General features: G+C 38.8%; 1 long non-coding RNA gene across 1 annotated transcript in view; it reads left to right on the forward strand.

Moving 5' to 3' along the window:
- The window catches only part of LOC129392782 (uncharacterized), a 19587-nt gene extending 5288 nt beyond the window's left edge, over window positions 1–14299 (forward strand). Inside the window, exons 2-3 of the long non-coding RNA XR_008619347.1 lie at window positions 13565–13639; window positions 14172–14299. This is a non-coding gene — a long non-coding RNA (uncharacterized lncRNA). The remainder of the gene's footprint in view (window positions 1–13564; window positions 13640–14171) is intronic.
- Window positions 14300–21917: the final 7618 nt, after the last annotated feature.

The raw sequence follows: 21917 nt of genomic DNA on the forward strand, positions 1-21917 counted from the left end.
TTGTTTATTTGAGATGTTTCCTGTTTCTTAAGGTAGGATTGTATTGCTATAAAATTCCCTCTTAGAACTGCTTTTGCTGCATCCCATAGGTTTTGGGTCGTCGTGTCTCCATTGTCATTTGTTTCTAGGTATTTTTTTATTTCCTCTTTGATTTCTTCAGTGATCACTTGGTTATAAAGTAGTGTATTGTTTAGCCTCCATGTGTTTGTATTTTTAACAGATCGTTTCCTATAATTGATATTTAGTCTCATAGCGTTGCAGTTGGAAATGATACTTGATACGATTTCAATTTTCTTAAATTTACCAAGGGTTGATTTGTGACCCAAGATATGATCTATCCTGGAGAATGTTCCATGAGCACTTGAGAAGAATGTGTATTCTATTGTTTTTGGATGGAATGTCCTATAAATGTCAATTAAGTGAGTGTGTATTCTGTTGTTTTTGGATGGAATGTCTTATAAATATCCATTAAGTCCATCTTGTTTAATGTATCATTTAAAGCTTTTGTTTCCTTATTTATTTTCATTTTGGATGATCGGTCCATTGGTGAAAATGGGGTGTTAAAGTCCCGTACTATGATTGTGTTACTGTTGATTTCCCCTTTTATGGCTGTTAGTATTTGCCTATGTATTGAGGTGCTCCTATGTTGGGTGCATAAATATTTACAATTATTATATCTTCTTCTTGGATCGATCCCTTGATGATTATGTAGTGTCCTTCTTTGTCTCTTGTAATAGTCTTTATTTTAAAGTCTATTTTGTTTGATATGAGAATTGCTACTCCAGCTTTCTTTTGATTTCCATTTTCATGGAATATCTTTTTCCATCCCGTCACTTTCAGTCTGTCTGTGTCCCTAGGTCTGAAGTGGGTGTCTTGTAGACAGCATATATATGGGTCTTGTTTTTGTATCAATTCAGCCAGTCTGTGTCTTTTGGTGGGAGCATTTAATCCATTTACATTTAAGGTAATTATTGATATGTACGTTTGTATTCCCATTTTCTTAATTGTTTTGGGTTTGTTATTGTAGGTCTTTTCCTTCTCTTGTGCTTCCTGCCTGGAGAAGTTCCTTTAGTATTTGTTGTAAAGCTGGTTCGGTGGTGCTGAACTCTCTCAGCTTTTGCTTGTCTGTAAAGGTTTTAATTTCTCCATCAAATCTGAATGAGATCCTTGCTGGGTAGAGTAATCTTGGTTGTAGGTTTTTTTCCTTCATCACTTTAAATATGTCCTGCCACTCCCTTCTGGCTTGGAGAGTTTCTGCTGAAAGATCCGATGTTAACCTTATGGGGATTCCTTTGTGTGTTATTTGTTGTTTTTCCCTTGCTGCTTTTAATATGTTTTCTTTGTATTTAATTTTTGACAGTTTGATTATTATGTGTCTTGGCGTGTTTCTCCTTGGGTTTATCCTGTATGGGACTCTCTGTGCTTCCTGGACTTGATTGACTATTTTCTTTCCTATATTAGGGAAGTTTTCAACTATAATCTCTTCAAATATTTTCTCAGTCCCTTTTTTTTTCTCTTCTTCTTCTGGGACCCCTATAATTCGAATGTTGGTGCGTTTAATGTTGTCCCAGGGGTCTCTGAGACTGTCCTCAGTTCTTTTCATTCTTTTTTCTTTATTCTGCTCTGCAGTAGTTATTTCCACTATTTTATCTTCCAGGTCACTTATCGGTTCTTCTGCCTCAGTTCTTGTGCTATTGATCCCTTCTAGAGAATTTTTAATTTCATTTCATTTATTGTGGTATTCATCATTGTTTGCTCTTTAGTTCTTCTAGGTCCTTGTTAAACGTTTCTTGTGTTTTCTCTATTCTATTTCCATGATTTTGGATCATCTTTACTATCATTATTCTGTTTCCTCTTCATTTGTTAGGTCTGGTGGGTTTTTACCTTGCTCCTTCATCTGCTATGTGTTCTTCTGTCTTCCCATTTTGCTTAACTTACTGTGTTTGGGGTCTCCTTTTCGCAGGCTGCAGGTTCGTAGTTCCTGTTGTTTTTGGTGTCTGTCCCCAGTGGCTAAGGTTGGTTCAGTGGGTTGTGTAGGTTCCTGGTGGAGGGAACTAGTGCCTGTGTTCTGGTGGATGAGGCTGGATCTTGTCTTTCTGGTGGCCAGGTCCACGTCTGGTGGTGTGTTTTGGGGTGTCTGTGGCCTTATTATGATTTTAGGCAGGCTCTCTGCTAATGGATGGGGCTGTGTTATTGTCTTGCTAGTTTTTTGGCATAGGGTGTCCAGCATTGTAGCTTTCTGGTCATTGAGTGAAGCTGGGTCTTGGTGTTGAGTTGGAGGTCTCTGGGAGATATTTGCCGTTGCTTGATATTATGTGGAGCTGGGAGGTCTCTTGTGGACCAGTGTCCTGAAGCTGGCTCTCCCACCTCAGAGGCACAGCACTGACTCCTGGCTGGAGCACCAAGAGCCTTTCATCCACACAGCTCAGAATAAAAGAGAGAAAAAAGAGAAAGAAAGAAATAAAGAAAAAAAGATAAAATAAAATAAAGTTATTAAAATAAAAAATAATTATTAAGAAAAAAAATTTAAAAAGAAAAAAAAAAACGGATGGACAGGACCCTAGGACAAATGGTGAAAGCATAGCTATACAGACAAAATCACACACAGAAGCATACACATACACACTCAGAAAAAGAGAAAAAGTGGAAAAAATAATATATCTTGGCTCCCAAAGTCCACCTCCTCAATTTGAGATGATTCGTTGTCTACTCAGGTATTCCACAGAGGCAGGGTACATCAAGTTGATTGTGGAGCTTTAATCCGCTGCTTCTGAGACTGCTGGGAGAAATTTCCCTTTCTCTTCTTTGTTCACACAGCTCCCGGGGTGCAGCTTTGGATTTGGACCCGTCTCTGCGTGTAGGTCGCCTGAGGGCGTCTGTTCTTCCCTCAGACAGGACGGGGTTAAAGTAGCAGCTGACTCGGGGGCTCTGGTTCACTCAGGCCGAGGGGAGGGACGGGTACGGATGCGAGGCGAGCCTGCGGTGGCAGAGGCCAGCGTGATGTTGCAGCAGCCTGAGGCGCACTGTGCGTTCTCCCCGGGAAGTTGTCCCTGGATCATGGGACCCTGGCAGTGGCAGGCTGCACAGGCTCCCGGGAGGGGAGGTGTGGAGAGTGACTTGTGCTTGCACACAGGCTTCTTGGTGGCCGCAGCAGCCGCCTTAGCATCTCATGCCCGTCTCTGGGGTCTGTGTTGATAGCCGCGGCTCGCACCTGTCTCTAGAGCTCCTTTAAGCAGCGCTCTTAATCCCCTCTCCTCACGCACCAGGAAACAAAGAGGGAAGAAAAAGTCTCTTGCCTCTTCGGCAGGTCCAGACTTTTTCCTGGACTCCCTCCCGGCTAACCGTGGCGCACTAGCCCCTTCAGGCTGTGTTCACGCTGCCAACCCGAGTCCTCTCCCTGGGTTCCGACCTCCGAAGCCCAAGCCTCACCTTCCAGCCGTCGCCTGCCCCGGCGGGTGAGCAAACAAACCTCTCGGGCTGGTGAGTGCTGGTCGGCACTGTTCCTCTGTTCGGGAATCTCTCCACTTTGCCCTCTGCACCCCTGTGGCAGCGCTCTCCTCTGTGGCTCCGAAGCTTCCCCCCTCCGCCACCTGCAGTCTCTGCCCACAAAGGGGCTTCCAAGTGTGTGGAAACCTTTCCTCCTTCACAGCTCCCTCCCACTGGTGCAGACCCCGTCCCTATTCTTTTTTCTCTGTTTTTTCTTTCTTCTTTTGCCCTACCCAGGTACATGGGGAGTTTCTTGCCTTTTGGGAGGTCTGAGGTCTTCTGCCAGCATTCAGTAGGTGTTCTATAGGAGCAGTTCCACATGTAGATGTATTTCTGATGTATCTGTGGGGAGGAAGGTGATCCCCGCATTTTACTCTTCTGCCATCTTGAAGCTCCTCCCACATCTTCTTTATGTATTCATCTGTTGATGGACATTTAGGTTGTTTCCATGTCTTGGCTATTGTGAATAGTGCTGCGGTGAACATAGGGGTTCATGTATCTTTTTGAGTTATAGTTTTGTCTGGATATATGCCCAGGAGTGGGATTGCTGGATAATATGGTAATTCTATTTTTAGTTTTCTAAGGAACCTCCATACTGTTTTCAACACTGACTGCACCAACTTACATTCCCACCGACAGTGTAGGAGCGGGTCCCTTTGAGAGACAGAATTTTTAAACAAATAGTTTGAAAATATAAAGAAGAACCAAATAGAGCTAAAGAATACAATAACTGAAATTAAAAATACCGTAGAAGGAAGCAACAGTAAATTAGATTATACAGAGGAATGGATCAGTGAACTGAAAGACACAGTAGTGGAAATCACTCAAGCTGAACAGAAAAAAGAAAAAACAATAAGAAATGAGAACAGTTTAAGAAACCTCTGGGAAAACATCAAACATACTAATATTCACTTTATAGGGGTCCCAGAAGGAGAAGAGACATAAAAAGGGGCAGAGAACATATTTGAAGACATAATAGTGGTAAACTTCCCTAACCCAGTAAAGAAAGTAAACATCCAGGACCAGGAAGTACAGAGAGTCCCAAACAGAATCAACCCAAAGAGGACCATACTAAGACATATTTTAATTAAAATGGAAAAAATTAAAGATGAAGAAAATATTAAAAGCAGCAAAGGAAAAGCAACTAGTTACATATAAGGGAACCCCCATAAGCCTATAAGCTGACTTTTCAGCAGAAACTCTGCAGGCCAGAAGGGAGTGGCACTATATATTTAACGTAATGAAAGGAAAAAACCTACAACCAAGAATACTCTACCAGGCAAGGCTTTCATTCAGATTTTATGGAGAGATCAAAATTTTTACAGGCAACCAAAATCTTAGAGTTCAGCATCATTAAACTGGCTTTACAAGAAATGTTAAAGGGAGTTCTCTAAGTGAACAAGAAAAGGCTACAACTAGAAATATAAAAATTATGAGGGAAAAATTGGTAAAAATTTGGTAAAGGCAAAGGTGGTAAAGGTGGTAGATCAACCATTTATAAAGCTAGTAGAAAGGTTAAAAGACAAAAGGAGTAAAATCATCTATAGCTACAATAAGTAGTTAAGGCACACACAGAACAAAAAGATGTAAAATATGATGCCAAAAACAGTAAATGGAGGGTGGGAGCATAAAAATACAAGGTTGTTAAAGAGCATTTGACTTAGAGATCAGCAACTTAAAATAATCATGTATATGTATAGATTGCTGTATATAAACCTCATGGTAACCACAAACCAAAAATCTATAATAGATACACACACATAAAAGAGAAAGGAATCCAAACATAATACTAAAAATAGTCATCAAATCACAAGGGAAGAGAGCAAGAAAAGAAGAAAAGAACAAAAAAAGAACTACAAAAACAACCTGAAAATAATTAACAAAATGGCAGTAAGTATATATCAAATATAGTTAATTTAAATATAAATGGACTAAATGTCCAATCAAAAGACATAGAGTGGCTGAATGGATACAAAAACAAGACCCATATATATGCTGCCTACAAGAGACTCACTTCAGATCTAAAGATAGAGATTTAAAGTCAGGGGATGAAAAAAGGTGTTCCATGCAAACAGAAACAAAAAGAAAGTTGGGGTAGCAATACTTATATCAGACAAAATAGGCTTTCAAACAAAGACTGTAGAAAGAGAAAAAGAAGGGCATTACATAATGATAAAGAGATCAATCCCAGGAGAAGATATAACAACTGTAAATATATTGACATATGCACCCACCATGGGACCATTTAAATATGTAAAGCAAATATTAACAGACATAAAGAGAGAAACTGTCAGTAAGAATAATAGTAGGGAACGTATACACCCCTAGTTAAAGGACAGATCACTGAAACAGAAAATCAATGAGGTAACACTGACCTTAAATGACACATTAGAGCCGATCAACTTAATAGATGTTATAGAATATTCCATCAAAAATCAGCAGAATATACATTCTTTTCAAGTGCACAAGGAACATTCTACAGAGTAGATCACAGGCTAGGCCACAAAACAAGTCAGTAAATTTAAGAACATTGAAATCATGTCAAACATCCTTTCAGACCACAGTACTATGAGACTAGGAATCAACTACTAGGAAAAAACTGCAAAATCCACAAACACTTGGAGGCTAAACAATATGCTACTAAACAACAAATGGGTCAAAGAAGAAACAAAAAAATACCTGGAGACAAATGAAAAATGAACACACAATGATCCATAACCTATGGATGCAGCAAAAGCAGTTCTAAGAGGGATATTTACAGCAATACAACCTCCACCTTAGGAAACAAGAAAAATCTCAAATAAACAACCCAACCATACATCTAAAGGAACTAGAAAAAGAAAAACAAACATAACCCAAAGTTAGTAAAAGGAAAGAAATCATAAAGATCAGAGCAGAAATAAGTGAAATAGAAACTAAAAAACAATAGAGAAGATCAATGAAAATAGGAGCTGGTTCTTTCAAAAGATAAAGTTGGGGCTTCCCTGGTGGCGTAGTGGTTGAGAATCCGCCTGCCAATGCAGGGGACATGGGTTAATGCCCTGGTCCGGGAAGATCCCACATGACACAGAGCGGCTGGGCCCGTGAGCCATGGCCACTGAGCTTCTGTGTCTGGAGCCTGTGCTCTGCAACGGGAGAGGCCACAACAGTGAGAGGCCCGCGTACCACCAAAAAAAAAAAAAAAAAAAAAAAAAAAAGATAAAATTGATAAGCCTTTAGCCAGACTCATTAAGAAAAAAAGAGAAAGAGCCCAAATCAATAAAATCAGAAATAAAAAAGAAGTCACAACCAACACCACAGAATGATGAAGGATCATAAGAGATTCCATGAACAGCTATACCATAATAAAATGGACAATCTAGAAGAAATGGACACATTTCTAGACATGTACAATCTCTAAAGACTGAACCAGGAAGAAATAGAAAATATGAACAGACCAATTACTAGTACTGAAATTGAATCAGAAAAGAAAACAAAAACCTCCCAGAAAACAATAGTTCAGGACTAGATGGCTTCACAGGTGAATTCTATCAATTTAGAGAGGAGTCAACAACTATCTTACTCAAAGTATTCTAAAAAATTGCAGAAGGAATGCTTTTGAACTCATTCTGTGAGGCCAGCATCACCCTGATAGTAAAACCAGGCAAAGATATCACACAAACAAAAAGAAAATTACACACCAACATCACTGATGTACATAGATGCCAAAATCTTCAACAAAATATTAGCAAACCAAACCCAACAATACATGAAAAAGATCATACACCATGAACAAGTGGGATTTATCCCAGGGATGCAAGAATGGTTCAATACCTGCAAAGCAATCAATGTAATACAACACATTTTAAAAAAGGAAGAATGAAAATCATATGATCATCTCAGACACAAAGATACACAAAAAGCTTTTGACAAAATTCAACATGCATTTATGATAAAAATTTTCAACAAATTGGGTATAGAGGGAACATACCTTAATATAATAAAAGCTGTATATGACAAGCCCACAGCTAACATCATACTCAGTGGTAAAAAGCTGAAAACATTTCCTCTAAGATCAGAAGCAAGACATGGATGCCCACTCTCACCATTTTGTTCAACATAGTATTGGAAGCCGTGGTCACAGCAATCAGAAAGAAAAAGAAATAAAGTAATTCAAATTGGAAAGGAAGAAGTTAAACTGTCACTTTTGACAGATGACATGATAATATACATAGAAAATCCTAAAGACACCACCAAAAAGACTATTTGAAGTCATCAGTGTATTTGGCAAAGTCACAGGATACAAAATTAATACATAGAAATCTGTTGCATTTCTATACCGTCCCAACAAACTCTCAGAAAGAGAAATTAAGAAAACAATCCCATTTGCAATTGCATTGAAGAGAATAAAATACTTAGGAATAACTCCAACTAAGGAGGTAAAGACCTGTACTTGGGAAACTGTAAGACACTGATAACAGAAATTGAAGACAACACAAACAAATGGAAAGATACACCATGCTCATGGATGGGAAGAATTAATATTGTCAAAATGATTACAGTACCCAAGGCAATGTACATATTCAATACAATCCCAATCAATGTACATATTCAATACAATCCCAATCAAAATACCAATGATATTTTTCACAGAATTAGAACAAATAATTCTAAAATTTGTATGGAAACACAAAAGATCCCCAAATAACAAAACAATCTGGAGAAAGAACAAAGCTGGAGGTATCACACTCTGATTTCAAACTATACTAAAAAGCTACAGTAATCAAAACAGTATGGTACTTACCACAGAAATACAAAGGATCATAAGAGATTACTATGAGCCAATAAAATGGACATCCTAAGAAATGGACAATTTCTCAGACAGGTACAATCTCCCAAGACTGAACCAGGAAGAAATAGAAAATAGAACAGACAAATTGCAAGTACTGAAATTGAATCAGTAATTTAAAAACTCCCAACAAGCAATAGTCCAGGACCAGGTGACTTCACAGTTAAATTCTACCAACCATTTAGAGATAACATGTATCCTTCTGAAACCTATTCCAAAAAATTGCAGAAGAAGGAACACTTCCAAATTCATTTTATGAGGCCAGCATCACCCTCATAACAAAATCAGACAAAGATATCACACAAAAAAGAAAATTACAGGCCAATATCACTGCTGTACATAGATGCAAAAATCCTCACCAAACTACTAGCATACCGAATCCAACAATGTATCAAAAGGATCACACACCATAATCAATTGGGATTTATCCCAGTGTTGCAAGGATTTTTCAATAACCACAAATCAATCAGTGTGATAAACCACATTAAAAATTGAAGAAAAAATATCAAATGATCATCTCAGTAGATGCAGAAAAAGCTTTTGATAAAATTCAACATCCATTTATGATAAAAAGTCTCAACAAAATGGGTATAGAGGGAATCTACCTCAACATAATAAAGGCCATATATGACAAGCTCACAGCTAACATTATACTCAATAGTGAAAAGCTGAAAGCATTTACTCTAAGATCAGGAACAAGACAAGGATGCCCACTGTGGCAAATTTTATTCTGCATAGTTTTGGAAGTCCTAGAGACAGCAGTCAGAGAAAAAGAAATAAAAGGAATCCAAATTGGAAAAGAAGAAGTAAAACTGTCACTATTTGCAGATGACATGATACTATACATAGAAAATCCTAAGGACACCACCAGAAAACTACTAGAGCTCATCAAAGAATTTGGTAAATTTGCAGGAAAAAAAATTAATATAAAGAAATCTGTTGCATTTCTATACATAACAATGAAATATCAGAAAGAGCAATTAAGGAAACAATCCCAATTACCACTGTATAAAAAAGAATAAAATATCTAGGACTAAACCTACCTAAGGAGGCAAAAGACTTGTACTCAGAAAACTATAAGACACTGATGAAAGAAATTGAAGATGACACAAACAGATGGAAATATAGAATGTTTTCTTGGATTGGAAGAATCAATATTGTTAAAATGACCATACTACCCAAAGCAATCTACAGATTCAATGCAATCCCTATCAAATTACCAGTGGCATTTTTTTACAGACCTGGAACAAAAAAATTTTTAATTTGTTGGGAAACATATAAGACCCCAAATAGCCAAAGCAATCTTGAGAAAGAGGAACACAGCTTGAGGAATCAGGCTCCCTGACCTCAGACTGTACTACAAAGCTACAGTAATCAAGACAGTATGGTACTGGCACAAAAACAGACACATAGATCAATGGAACAGGATAGAAAGCCCACAAATAACCCCACACCCTTATGGTCAATTAATCTATGAAAAAGAAGGCAAGAATAGACAATGGAGAAAAGACAGTCTCTTCAATAAGTGGTGCTGGGAAAACTGGACAGCTATATGTAAAAGAATGAAATTTAGAACATTCTCTAACATCATATACAAAAATGAATTCAAAATGGATTAAAGACCTAAATATAAGACCAGATACTCTAAAACTCCTAGAGAAAAACATAGGCAGAACACTCTTTGACATAAATCACAGCAATATTTTTTTAGATCTGTCCCAGAGTAATGGAAACAAAAATAAAAATAAACAAATGGGACCTAATTAAACTTAAAAGGTTTTTCAAGGCAAAGTAAACCATAAACAAAATGAAAAGACAACCTACTGAATGGGAGAAAATATTTGCAAATGATGTGACTGACAAGGGATTAATTTCCAAAATATACAAACAGCTCATACAGCTCAATATAAAACAACAACAACAACCCAATCAAAAAATGGGCAGCAAACCCAATAGACATTTCTCCAAAGAAGCCATACAGATGGTCAAGAGGCACATGAAAAGTTGCTCAACATCGCTAATTGTTAGAGAAATGCAAATCAAAACTACAATGAGGTATTACCTCACACCAGTCAGAATGGCCATCATTAAAAGCAACAAATAATAAATGGTGGAGAGGGTGTGGAGAAAAGGGAACTTTCCTACACTGCTGGTGGGAATGTACATTGGTGCAGCCACTAGGGAGAACAGTATGGAAGTTTCTTAAAAAACTAAAAATAGAGTAGTTCCCATATGATCCATCAATCCCACTCCTGGGCATATATCCAGAAAAGATGAAAACCTAATTCAAAAAGATACGTGCACCCCAACGTTCATAGCAGCACTATTTACAATCTCTAAGACATGGAAGCAACCTAAAAGTCCATTGACAAATGAATAGATAAAGAAGATGTGATATATATATATATATATAATGGAATATTACCATAAAAATAATGAAATAATGTGATTTGAAGTAACATCAATGGAGCTAGAGATTATCATATTAAGTGAAATGGAATCTAAAAAAATGACACAAATGAACTTTTTTTACAAACAGAAATAGACTCACAGACATAGAAAACAAACTTATGGTTACCAAAGAGGAAACGCTGGGGAGGGATAAATTTGGAATTTGGAATAAACAGATACAGACTACTATATATAAAATAAATAACAAGGACCTACTGTATAACACAGATAACTATATTCAGTATCTTGTAATAACCTGTTATGGAAAAGAATCTGAAAATAATATAACTGAATCATTTTGCTGTACACCAGAAACATTGTAAATCAACTATACTTCAACAACAACAAAGTAGCAGTATGGTTACTTTGGCACAAAAAACAGACATGCAGGTCAATGGAACAGAATAGAGAGCGCAGAAGTGAACCCACACTTATATGGGCGATTAATCTACAACAAAGGAGGCAAGAATATACAGTGGGGAAAAGAAAGCCTCTTCAATCAATGGTGTAAAAATCGTGAAAATCGGACAGCTACGTGCAAATCAAACTGGAATACTCTATCACACGATGCACAAAAATAAGTTCAAAATTGATTAAAGAGTTAAATGTCAGACCTGAAGCCATAAAACTTCTAGACAAAAACATAGGCAGTAAGCTATTTGACATTGGTTTAGTAATATTTTTTAGGATATGTCTCCTCAGGCAAGGGAAACAAAAGCAAAAATCAGCAAATGAGAGTACATCAAACTAAAAAGCTACTGCACAGCAAAGGAAACTATCAACAAAATGAAAAGGCTGCCTACTCATTGGAGAAGATATTTGCAAATCATATATCTGATAAGGGGTTAATGTCCAAAATATGTGAAGAACTCATACAACTCAACATCAAAAAAATGAACAACCAGTTAAAAAATAGGGAGAAGATCTGAAATATTTTCCCAAAGAATACATACAAATAGCCAACAAGCACGTGAAAAGATGATCAACATCAGTAACCACTGGGTAAATGCAAATCAAAACCACAATGAGATATCTCCTCATACCTGTCAGAATGGCTATTACCAAAAAGACAACAAGTAACAAGTGTTGGCAAGGACGTGGAGAAAAGGGAACACTTGTACACTGTTGGTGGGAATGTAAGTTGGTGTAGCCGCTATGGAAAACAGTACGGAGTTTCCTCAAAATATTAAAAATAGATCTGCCATATGATCTAGCAATTTCACTCCTGGGTATTTATCTGAAGAAAATAAAAACACTAATTAGAAAAAATATATGCACCCCTATGATCATTGCAGCATTATTTACAATAGTCAAGATATGGAAGCAACCTAAGTGTCCATAGATAGATGAATGTATAAAAAGATGTGGTTGTATATGTAATATGAGTATTACTCAGCCATATAAAAGAATGAAATCTAGCCATTGTGACAATGTGGTTGGACCTAGAGACTATTATGCTACGTGAAATAAGTTAGACAGAGAAAGAATTACTGTATCATTTGTTAAAAAACAAAACAAAGGAACAAACATAAAACAACAGAAACAGAGTTATAGATACAGAGAACAAGCAGCTGTTTTCCAGAGGGGAGGTGGGTGAGGGAAGGAAAGAAGGTAAGGGAGATTAAGAGGTACAAACTTCCAGCTGCAAAATAAATGAGTCACAGTATGAAATGTACAGTGTGGGGAATATAGTCAACAACTATGTAATATTTTTGTATAGTGACTTATCGTGACTAGACTTATTGTGGTGATCATTTTGAAATGTATGTAAATATCGAATGACTATTTTCTATAATAGGAACTAAAATTATAGGTCATTTATACTTCAAAAACAAGCAAACAAACAAACAAACTTATAGAAAAAGAGATCAGATTTGTGGTTACTAGAGGTGGGGTTGGAGGGAGGGTGAATTGGATGAAGGGATCTAAAAAGCACAAACTTCCAGTTATGAGATAGAGAAGTACTAAGAATGTAATGTACAACATGATAAATATAATTAACTCTGTGTGTTATTAGTGAAAGTTGTTAAGTACATCCTAAGAGTTACATCACAAGGAAGAAAAATTTTAAATTTCTTTAATTTTGTATCTGTATTTGATGGATGTTCACTAAACTTACTGTGGTAATCATTTCATTATGTATATAAGTCAATCATGCTGTACACATTAAACTTATATAGTGTGGTATATCCATTATATCTCGATGAAACAAAATAAAAATATAAATGTGCTCAGGATCTCCTGTGGGAGCTTCCCAGCTGAGGTCAGCCACAGACAGAGAAAATGGAGGCACTATTTCCCAGGGGTGATGTGGCCTGCTCAGACTTGCTGTTGTGTTGAAGGATGCCTGTCAGTATGGATTCTCCCAAGAGCAGACCCTGCGATAGGGCTGGGATGCAGGTAATTGACTTGGGAGGTGATCCCAGGAAATAGAAGTAAAGAAATGGGGAAAGCAAGCTATGGAAGGGGGAGAAGTCAATAACAATTACTGCCATGGAAAACTTGGGCTCCATCCTGCTGGGAACTCACTGAGAAAGTTTGTGCAACAGCCTCAACACTGTCCTCCTAAATGATGAGGAAGCTGGAGTAAATTACCCAATGACTTCCATCCCCCCCTCTGCTTACAGATCACCATAAGGAAATCAAGTTATGTCTGCACAGCAAGGTGAGCTGCCTAGCTCATCTCCTGCCTCTATCATGACCACCACCATTAGAACAGCACCATCACCACAATTTCTGCCCCTCCTGAGTTCTCCCACTCAACTGTGTCACTACCTTTTCTCTTTGCTGTGTTCTTAGGTCTGAGCTTGAAAGAGGAAGTGAAGCGGGAAGATACCTGCCTACAACCCATTCTAGGAAAAAGGAACTATAGTGGTATGCTTCCTCCATTTTCAATGTATCCAGTCCACCCAAAGAACTCTCAACCACCCTCACCTCATCCCAAAGCAAGGGACTGGAAAGAGGGAGAAGGCAAAAAAGCAGGCAGGCTTTCTGGAATGACTTCTGTCATCACAGAGTCATAGAAGCAGAGCTAGAAGGGATGAGCCCTGGCATTAGAAAGATGACAGTATATTTTGCTTCTCCCACTACTGCAACACCTCCTCTAGGCAAGCTTCCCTGGTTTATCTTGACTTTCTGCCCTTCTGACCTACATGATCATAATTGGGGCTCAGCCCTTCATGCCCTCAGAGGCAGACTAAGGCTATGACTGGGAGAAGAATTTTGAACTCTGTAGAGGGGAGTATCCTCCATGGGGAGATACAGCTTCTATTGCAGGCCCCTGGCTCCCTTACCTGGAGCTCTCACTCACCTGTCTGTCACCCACAGGAGCTCACAAGGAGAGGAATGTTAGGCGGTAATAACTTCCTAATGTCACCAGGGTGTATTTTTTTTTTTTTTTTTCCAGGTTAAGATGCTGAATTGAACCCACACATCTAATTTTGCTCCCTCCTGAAACCCACTACAAGTTATGCAAAAGGATTTTTTTAAAAAATGATAGAAACTCACGAGGACAGAGAGAACAGAAGATACAGGAGCATAAAAGAATTTTGGAAGATGGACAACAGATGAATGAGTGCTAATTGACTTAGCAGTCCCAAGAAAACTGACACCCAGCAAAAGCTAAGAACAGGCCTGCTTTCTTGGCAAAATCCTTTAAAAAAAAAAAAAAAGGAATTGGCAGTTTTAGATACCTCTGGAACTGCATAAGCCAAAAATCAGGAGAACTAGGTGAAAGGTGACTAAGAAGCAGTTAAAGTCCTAGTTCTTCTCTCACCCTCCATGCTCAGGGCTCCTCTCCCACCAGGCAGAGGGCTGGAGATTTAGTCTCTGGAGAGGGTAAAACAGAGGGTCTCTGGACTGGAGGCACCAAGCACAGCTGAGGACAAAGGTTTCATGTGTAGAACAGCGGCATAAAGTGAACATTTACTCACTGCAGGCTGAGATCCTCAGCTTTCTTTTCTATTTACTTCCAAATCACTAGCAGCTATTCTCCACCCCTCTTCTTTGGAACTCTGACTAGTCAAAAAAGAAAGAACTAAGGATACGGGCTTTTGTGTTTCCAATAAATGACCACCTATGTCTCCCAGCAGTAAATTCTGAGTTGACAAGCCTGACTCCTGCACTGAGGGCTCCCAATAAGCTTTCCAGGCCTTTACTCTTGAGAGCAGATGGCCAAATTTCGTATCTTAGGTTCCTTAGAAACAGAGGCTGAGATGAGGATTCAGGTGCACATGATTTATTGAGGGTGGGCTCTCTGGAGAAGCCTCCTCCTCCTCTCATTTCCTACCTCTTCTCCCTTAGAAGCAGCAGGGGAAGGAGCTGAGCAAGGATGTGGTCTCAGCTGGAGTCTAGCCTCAGTCAGATCCCACAGAGAGCCCTGAAATGTAAATTGCACCACAGAGTTGATCTCACCTTGAAGCAAGAGGGCTGTTTCGTACCCACATATGAATCGGTCACTGGCTGCAGCCACATATGAATCGGTCACTGGCTGCAGGCTGCCAGAAAAGAGACCATAACCTCCCAGGAAAGGCAGCTCCTGGCTGAGGACAATTCTCTAGAGAAGGGGACTACTCTGATCCATTAACAACCAACATTCACAGCCGCCGGGGGTATGGGCAGGACACTAATAACATCCACTGCAGAATACCATATATCTGAGGAAATGGCTAACATGGAAAATAGGGAACAAATAATAAAACAAATCAAAACAAACAAAGTAACAATCAAAATAAACAGAAAAAAGCAATTTGGAAGAAACCAAGACTTACTTTCAAGAATAACAGAGGATATTACAGCCATGAAACAAGAATAAGGTGATATTTTAAAAGACAGGAAACAAAAATATGCTTTTAAAACAAACAGAAAAATGATAGCAGAAATGAAAAACTCAATAGATTGTTTGGGATGTAAAGTCTGGGTTGTCTCCCAGAAAAATAAAACCAAAATGCAAAACATTGAAAAATAGGAAAGAAAAGAGGAATGTAGGAGGAAGAGTCTAGAAGGTTTAACATCTGAATAACAGGCATTCCAGAAGGAGAGGGTAGGAAATTATTAATGAAATAATTCAAGAAAAATTTCTCAAACTGAAAAGAACACAAATTTCCAGTTTGAAAGGGCCCACCATATACCTAGTTCAGTAGGAAAAAATAGTCCTACCAAGGCAGATACTTGTGAAATTTCAGAACCCTGGGGACAAAGAGCAGATTCCACAATATTGACTAGAGAAAAAAAGAGTCATATACGAAGTCTCAAGAATAGAATGGCTTCAGACCACTCTTCACTGGAACTGTTCCAACACCACTGGAAGGTAGAATACTAGAGTAATAGCTTCAAGATTCTAAAAGAAAATGGTTTCCAGTGTAGAATTTTATACACAGGCAAACTATATCAATCAAGAAGCAAGCAGAATAACACAATTTCAGATATGCACAATCTCATGCTTCCTTTTCTAGTAAATAACTGAAGGATGTGTTCTACCAAACCAAGGTAGTAAACCAAAGAGGATACAGGAAGCAAGGGATCCAACACAGTGGGGAGGTTTGGGAATCCCCATGAGGTTGATATTGGGTGAACCCAGAGGATTGGAAGAGAGAGACTCAAGACACGGATACATTAAGGACTGTCATCACCAAGATGACACTGCCATTGTGCAATCTTTATAATCAGTTTTCCATAGAGGCACAGACCTTTGAGGTAAATTGGCTAAATGACAGAGACCCCACTTATTGTTGGAAAGAGAACTATACTAATACTGTTGAGGCTTGGCATTCAGTCCTGGCTTTGTCTTGAAGTTGCTGTGGGAGGGTCTCCTTCCCTCTCTGGACCTCAGGATCCTCCTCTGTAAGTGTCAAGGATAGACTATGTGAATTCCATGTGTCTTTAAGGCTATCTGTGCCTCTGTGAAGTTTATTCTTCATAGTATACAGTTCTATGGTTTTGAAAAATGCATAGTCATGTAACCACCTCCACAATTATGCTGCAGAATAGTTCCATCACACTAAAAAATGTTCTCATGCTACCCTTCTGTAGTCAAACCCCTCCTTTTAACCCCTTGAAACCACTGATCTATTCTCTATCCTTACAGTTCTACCTTTTCTAGAATGTCATATAAATGGAATCATACAGTATGAAGCCTTTTGAGTCTGGCTTCCTTTATTTAACACAATGCATTTGGTTTGACATACTGACCAGCACTTACCACTGATTTTGTTTTTAGCTATTCCCCAAAGCAGACTCTGAGACAAGAATTCAAATGCAAGAAGTGTGGGAAGTGATCCCAGAAAGTACCAGTTAGGTGAATGAAGAAATGATATAAGGAAGGGGAGGAAGCCAATACAGGGTGTGTTTTTTCAAGTGAGATATCACTGTGGGCAACAAATTCTAACCTCTTGGGACTTTGGAATCCAGTGCAGAACACACACCGCAGAGATGTCTGGCCCAAGGGGTGAAGAAGCTGGGATATTTATCCACCAACTCCCTGTTCATCATTGATTGAGGGTTGCTAGAAGCCTTAATTCTCCAGCACTTTCTCCAGCACTTCTGGCTTACCTGGTACATGGACCAAACATGTTCCTGTGGAGAGAAAAAAAAAAAAGCCCTAAGGCAGAATATAGGCAGCTACAGGTGTTCATAGTAAGCAGCATTTGGTGTGATGAGGTGAGTGCCAAGGGGATGTGTGGGGTGCCAACAGCATCAACTACACCCTGCCACCTCTAATGAAAGAGCGAAGCTCTCATATACCACAAAACAACTTCAGAGAAGGAGCCTTGGGGGATTCTGAAGTGGGAACCTGAGAAGACAGTCAGGACAATGAACCTAGGGTCCCATTGGAAGAATTCTAAGGATGGGAACCTTTTGCCTTTAGAGTAGAAGAGGGCCTCTGAGAGGTAAGACTATACTGATGGACATCGCCCAAAAATAGGGCTATGTTCTCACTGCTAAATCTCACCCAGGCCACCTACCCTCTCCTCCATTAGAGTCAATCCCCTGATGTGAACATTAAGGACTTTTCTCTCGACAGTTGGTAAAACTGGCTTTTATTATTTACTTAGAACGCTTAGCTGTTTTCTTCTAGCAAATTATTGGTGTAATGGATGTGCATCTTGGCAGAAAAATGCAGATGTGCAATAATATCTTTCAATTTCCACAACCTAAATCGAACTCAGTTTCTACTGCAATCTTCATTTTGTGTTGGTGTCACCTTAATCTCAGTCAGTTGTTGCCCAAGTTTCCAGGATGCTTTCAGAAATCCAAAGTGTTGGCAGGTGGCTTCTGGTCTGTATCATCACTGTCCACGTCAGCATCATACAAGATATGCTCTTTCAACCTTGTCTTTGCTGGTCAGTTCACACGAGCCCTTGCTGGCCTAACCCTCATCGTTGACTGAATGATTCCCTGGGGGCTAGGTGTCTCTCAGCCAACTCCTGTGCCCCTATTGATTCACAGGATATTCTAATGTTCTGTGATGGGCCAAGGGGACTTGGTGGATTCTCCAGACTTTCTGGGCTATTAAAAAATGTACACAACTCATTCTATTACTTCCATACTTTGCTGGCTCTTGGGAGCCCTCACAGGGCTGGCTCAACCTGCCATGTGCACACAGCCAACTTTATTGGGATGTCTTACTGACGCCCTGAGCTCTACCCAGGGTTCTCTCTGCACTTGGATTTCCCACACTGATCTGGGTTTCACTGAGGAAAGAAAACAAGATATAGAGTCCCTTTTTTTCAGACACTCACCATCATGTAATTCTCCTCACTACCAGTTTGGGGATTTATTCTGGTGTAGGTATGTATGAGTGAGTGCTTTCTCTCAAGTCAAATGCATTCTCTCTAACATGTTATATTGTCTACACATGTATTCCTCTAGGTTTCTTTCTAGTGGACTTTTAATTTTGAGATAATTGTAGGTTCACATGAATCTGTAAGTAATAATACAGAAAAATCCTTGTATCGTTCACCCGTTTTTCTCCCAATGGTTACCTATTGCGTAACTATTGATATTAATATGATATACCAATATTACTCAGTTTTCTGTTTATAAGAGTTTGTGTGTGTGTATGTATGTATTTAGTTTTATGCAATTTACCACAGATGTAGATTCTTATAGTCACTGCCATACTTGAGATTACAAAACTATGTGATCACAAAGCTCCCTTATGCTGTCCTTTTATAGCCACACCTATATTCCTTCCACCTCACTCCCCCCAAGCTGTCCCTAACTCTCAGCAACTACTAACAGATTCTCCATATGTGTACTTTTGTCATTTCAAGTATGTTATGTAATGAAATCATACAATATGTGACCTTTGAGGTTTATTTACACAGCATATTCCCTGGAGATTCATCCAAGTTGTGTGTATCAATAGTTTGTTCCCTTTTATTACTGAGCACTATTCCATGGCATGGATGTTCCACAGTTTATTTAACCATTTGTGCATTGAAGGACATTCAAATTGTTTCCAGTTTTGACTATTATGAGTAGTCAAAACAATACAATAGTGATGAACATTTGTTTACAGGTTTTTTTGTGTGAATATAATTTCTCTGGGATAAATGCCCAGGCGTGCAATTGCTGAGTCATATGAAAGTTGCCAAATTATTTTCCAGAGTAGCTGTACCATTTTACATTCCCACCAGTAATGTATGAGTGATTCAGATTCTCTGTATTCTTCTCAGCATTTGGTGTTGTCACAACTTTAAATTTTAGCCATTCTGGTAGGTGTGTAGTGATATCTCATTGTAGTTTTACTTTGCATTTTCCTAATGGCTAATGATATTGAATATTTTTTTCATTTATTTATTTGCCATCTGTATATCTTCTTTGGTGAAATGTTTGGTCAGATCTTTTGTTCGTTTCTAATTGGATTTTGTGGGGTTTTCTTTGTTTTTGTTTTGTTTTTACTGTTGAGTTTTGAGAGTTCTTTATATATTCTAGATAGTAGTCTTTTATTAGATATGTGATTTGAAAGTATTTTCTCCCAGTTTGTGGCTTTTCTTTTCATCCTCTTAAAGTGTCTTTCAAAAAGTTTTTAATTTTGATAAAGTCCAATTTATCAAAAATTTTCTTTTATGGATTGTGCTTTTGATATCAAATTTAAGAACTCTTTACCTAGCCTTAGATCCTGAGATTTTCTCCTAAGTTTTTTCCTAAAAATTTTATTTTACATTTAAGTCCATGACTCATTTTGAGTAAATTTTTGTATAAGATGTGATATTTAGACTGAAGGTTTAGTTTTGTTTTGTTTTTTGCCTTTGGATGTCCAATTGTTCCAGCACCATTTGTAGAGAAGGCTATCCTCCTTCTGTGGAATTGCTTTTGCACCTTTGCAAGAAATCAGTTGGGCATATTTGTGTGTGATGTATTTCTGGGTTTTCTATTCTGTTCCATTTATCTATGTGTCTATCCTTTTGTCATATTTTGTATGTATGATTTCAATCATTTTAAATTAGTTGAGGTTTGTTTTATGGCCCAGGATATGGTTTATCTTGGTGAATATTCTATGAATTCTTGAAAAGAATGTATGTGCTGCTATTACTGTTTGCAGTATTTTTTATATGCCAATTATATCCTTTTGGTTGATGGTGTTGTTGAGCTTTTCTACATCCTTATTCATTCTCTAATGATTTAATCATCTGCTGAGAATGGGGTTGAAGTCTCCACTTATAATTGTGGGTTTGACTTTTTCTCCTTTCAACTCTATCAGGTTTTGCCTCATATATTTTGAGACTCTTTTTTGCATGTACACATTTAGGATCCTTGTGCTTTTCTGGTGGATGGGTCTTTTTTTCTTCTCTTCTTTTTTTTTTTTTTTGATCCTTTTATTCTTATGTAATGTTGCTCCTTGTCTCTAGCAGGAAAATTATTATCCCCATTTACAGATGAGGAAACTGAAGTGTGAAAGAATTTAAAACTAGGTCTAAAAATGAAGGAAATAGAAAATCACCACTAGGCCAACCCTACAGTAATAACAGTTGCAGGCAAGATCCATTGGTGGTTGCTAAAGTTAGTGGATGAAAATTTGATGAGAAACAAAATCCGAAAGTATCTCCTCAGCATATTTATTAATTATAAAGGAAAAATATAAAAGTGGAGAATTCTGGCTGACACCACTTTAACCAAGGGATCAAGGTTATTAAGATCACTAGTAATAACAATATTGACATTACATACCCCCTGAGGTGAAGGGTACACTATTGCTTCTCACCTCAATCTAATCATGATAAAACACCAGGTAGGGCTTCCCTGGTGGCGCAGTGGTTGCGCGTCCGCCTGCCGATGCAGGGGAACCGGGTTCGCGCCCCGGTCTGGGAGGATCCCGCATGCCGCGGAGCGGCTGGGCCCGTGAGCCATGGCCGCTGAGCCTGCGTGTCCGGAGCCTGTGCTCCGCAACGGGAGAGGCCACAGCAGAGGGAGGCCCGCATACCACACAAAAAAAACAAAAACAAGCAAAAAAAAAACACCAGGTAAACCCAAATTGAGAGACAGTATACAGAGTCCCACAGAGATGCCTGGATTAGAACCCAGAGCCCATACTCTTTACACTCTAGTCAGAAGAGGTATGGAAACCAAGGATATGGGGGTGTCTCCTTTCTGAGTGGCATGTACTCACTTCACTGCTGACTGGACATACACTCACCTCACTGCTCGGGACTCACTACTTCAGTGTGCTCTGTGGCTAGAATCCACATCTCTTTGCCTGAGGGCTTTCTCCAAAGCATGAAGGTAGTTCTGTTTGTGCTGGCCAGAGACCAGAACACCCTCCCACCATTCCTACGTGGCCCTCAATCAATGACTGAGAGGAGTAGGTGCATAAACATCCCAGTTCCCTTTCCCATCTGGCAGGGGTTGGGGGGGAAGGGGTAACACTGTGGCATGTTCTACATTGGCTCCCAGAGTTCCTCTGTGGGATTGAGCCCTAATTGCCCGCTGGTAGCTTATTGATAATGCACCTTTATTGGCTGCCTTCCCTACCCTATCTCATCTCCCCACTCCCTTGTTAATGTTTCCTGGCATCACCTCTCAGTTAAACTAGTTGAACCTAATTCCTTGTTTGAGAGTCTGCTTCTGGGAGAACCTCATCTAAGGCAATGGCTGAAGGACACCAATATCTTTCAGTCACAGAGAGATTGCAACTAGCAAAGACATTATG

Source organism: Physeter macrocephalus, chromosome 14, assembly GCF_002837175.3.
Source record: "Physeter macrocephalus isolate SW-GA chromosome 14, ASM283717v5, whole genome shotgun sequence".
Lineage (NCBI taxonomy): Eukaryota > Metazoa > Chordata > Mammalia > Artiodactyla > Physeteridae > Physeter > Physeter macrocephalus.